We start from the raw sequence: 3,270 nt of genomic DNA, 5'->3' as shown, positions 1-3,270 counted from the left end.
GCAGCAGCCCTGTAGCCTGCAGTGCGACTCCCACAGCCTGGACATCGTGGACTGTGGGACTTTGCCCAGGCTGGGTTTTTTTCTCCCTAATAAAGCCTGTTTATTCTAATTCGACTGATTTGGTTTCTGGCGTCTCTCGACTACCTTACAGTACCCTGATTCTAATTTCAGGACTCCCAGTTTCCTTCACCTTACCTTCCAATTTTCTGGTTTGGCAGCAGGAGCTCCAGACGGGTGATTCCTAACTAGTTGCCATGTCCCCCGACTTTGTCGCTTTGTCTGGAATGAATCTGCAAATATAATCTGGAACCATACCAGTAATATTGTTACTAGTGTGGTTCATTTCCTGAATCCCCTTGCAAAAGCCTTAGGGCGACACTATGTTTTGGCTTGCCATGTAAGTATCTGTGAAAGGAAGGATAAATTATGTGTATCATAACGCTCATTCTTCTCCTCAGCTGTTTAAGTTCCTGCATGTTGCATGAACATGCATGAAGGCAAGGAGAGCAGATGATAATAGAAACCAGTCTGGAACAAATGGTTGCTACCGAATGATCAAGGTCTCTTGTGCTTTTGCCTTATTACCCAAACCTGTACTGCACTATCTTAGTTGCAAATGAGAAAGGTTATATGAAGATGAATTTATACATCCTCCCTTTGAATTGTAAAGTAGATGGTGACCGCTTCAATAAATAAGAGTATATCAGAATTGACATTCTGTGAAGTCCAAGGGTATGCATCATCCACCTTGTTGGTTAGAACTCAGTTTTGGATTACACTGAAGCCACTCTAATCTAAGAGAGCCCAGACCACATGGATAGGCTACCAGCAGATAGCTTGGTTAATGTTCTTAGCTGGGTGAGTCTTCAAACCATTCCAGTCCAGGTAACAGACATGCAAGCGAAAAATCTTCCACATAAGTCCAGTCTTTAATAGTTTTAGACACCTCTAGTTGTCTGAGTCTCCCCATATGAAGCTAGTCCTGGCAGCATGGACACTGTCCATCTCCTAAGTGCTGAGACCTGCATAACCCATAAGCATAATACAATGTGTGAATTTTATGCCACTAAATTGCAGGTTCTTGCAGTAGAGGGCTAGAGCATCTTTGTATTCTTTATCAGTTGGAACACCTAAATTGTAAACATCTTGAAAAAAAAATTCTGAATCCACTTTTATCCCCAGTACTGTGACTGGTAAATTGTGGCTCTAAACCATTTTAGCATATGAATAAATTATTTTTATTGTCTTTATTGATTAAATGGAAGTGAGAAAATTATCTCATTTTCTAAATAATTGTTCAAAACTTCTTAATGTGCCATTAACTGTTGAGTATCACAGAGCTTGAAATAATTGTGAAGACTCTTCAAACCAGAATAGAGAAGGTAGAAAAGATAGAAAGTCATATGAATATAAGGACTTTTATCTGAAGAAATACCTGTGCAATTATTCTATGAAAAAGTTAGAAATCAATAAGAAAACAACTTTGTAAACACAGGGAATAAAATAAAATTATATTAATGGACTTTTATAAAATTCTTAGCAAGCAATAATTCACCAGTTTCTAAATATTAGAAAATAGCTTGTGAATTTTGACTATATAGTTTATATTTTTCAACCTCTTTTTATCCTGGGGGTGCACATCACTATGTATGAATACACCGATGTATCATTTGGTACATGGATGCACCGATGTATCATATGGTACATGGAAGATTGAATTTAGTGTGTTGAGTCACTTAGGGGTAGTAGTGTTTAATATTTGAAAGGATTGGCTATTCCAAATATAATTTACAAAGTTAAGGGATATCTAGGGATAACTTGAGACTTGGCATGCCCAACTGGTTAAAATGGAGACTATAAAAGCTTACAATAAACTATGAGATTAAATAGCTTAATACCCATTTTAAGACTCTCTCCTATTGTGGTGAAGTGAAATTACTTAGAATGGTTCTTCTGTCCGTAGTCTTGGTAATCATATGGCTGGGTGGGAGCTTACAAATAAGGTGTAGAGCCTTGCAAGCCTGGCTAGACCAGAGGAAGTACACTGGCACAGATAGGAACTGGAAACACAGGGAATCCAGGGCGGATGATCCCTTCAGGACCAGTGGTGTGAGTGGCGATACTGGGAGGGTAGAGGGAGAATGGGTTGGAAAGAGGGTACCGATTACAAGGATCTATAAGTGATCCCCCCCCCCCCCACCGCGGGACGGACAACAGAAAAGTGGGTGAAGGGAGACGTCGGACTGGGCAGGATATGACAAAATAAACAATTTATAAATTATCAAGGGCTCATGAGGGAGGGGGAAGCGGAGAGGGAGGGGGAAGAATGAGGATCTGATGCCGGGGGCTTAAGCGGAGAGCAAATGTTTTGAGAATGATGAGGGCAATGAATGTACAAATGTGCTTTACACAATTGATGTATGTATGGATTGTGATAAGAGTTGTATGAGCCCCTAATAAAATGATTTAAAACAAACAAACAAACAAACAAATAAGGTGTAGAGGACTCAAATTGGGGGACCGGTCATTTTTGTCATGCTGTTGGATATGAGGGAGCTATCTCAGAATCAGGAACAGAGGAATCTCAATACCATCCAGAAAAAAAGGGATCCCTGCCTGAAGTGGCGGAGGCAGCAGAGACACCAGACGTGTAGCCCTGGAACCATGATAATGAGCAGAGAGGATCCTAAAATACCAAGACCCTAAAACAGAGTGGTGAACTGGTTTCATGGCCCATGGGATGAGGCAGAGGCCAAGGCATCACGTGACTGAGAGGCCAAGGACCAGAAAGAGATGCCTGCCAGCAAGGCTGAGGAGAGACACTGAAGACAAAAGACATGTTGTATGTACCCTGGTAGCTTCCTGCAAACCCCCGCAATCATGAGTATTGTCTGGAACCCACAGAGAAGTAGAGTGGTGTGGGAGGGATGGTTGGTGTCAGAACAGGATAAGAAAGGGTGGGGGCGAGACTCATGTCTGACCTCTGCTTCATAGGAATTATCCTTGAGCTGAGGAGGAATTGGATTCTTCTTCCCCTTTGTGTAGCCATAGCAGAAAAGATATGGCTCCATGTGCCATTTTCTCACCTACATGTAATCGAATACACTTGAAAAGGATAGTTTTTGCATATAAAATAAATATATGCCCTGTAGTATTGTCTTTACTATGAACATATTTCGGATATAGGGGTATTCCCAAAATAATCTTTGTCTACCCGCTGCCTCATATGATTAAAATATTTCTACTTTGAATGCTTTTATCAGTATTGTC

Source organism: Echinops telfairi, unplaced genomic scaffold (genome assembly GCF_000313985.2).
Source record: "Echinops telfairi isolate 266 unplaced genomic scaffold, ASM31398v2 ScPeMD7_7441;HRSCAF=8479, whole genome shotgun sequence".
NCBI classification, from domain to species: Eukaryota; Metazoa; Chordata; class Mammalia; order Afrosoricida; family Tenrecidae; genus Echinops; species Echinops telfairi.
This window is presented reverse-complemented; position numbering follows the sequence as displayed.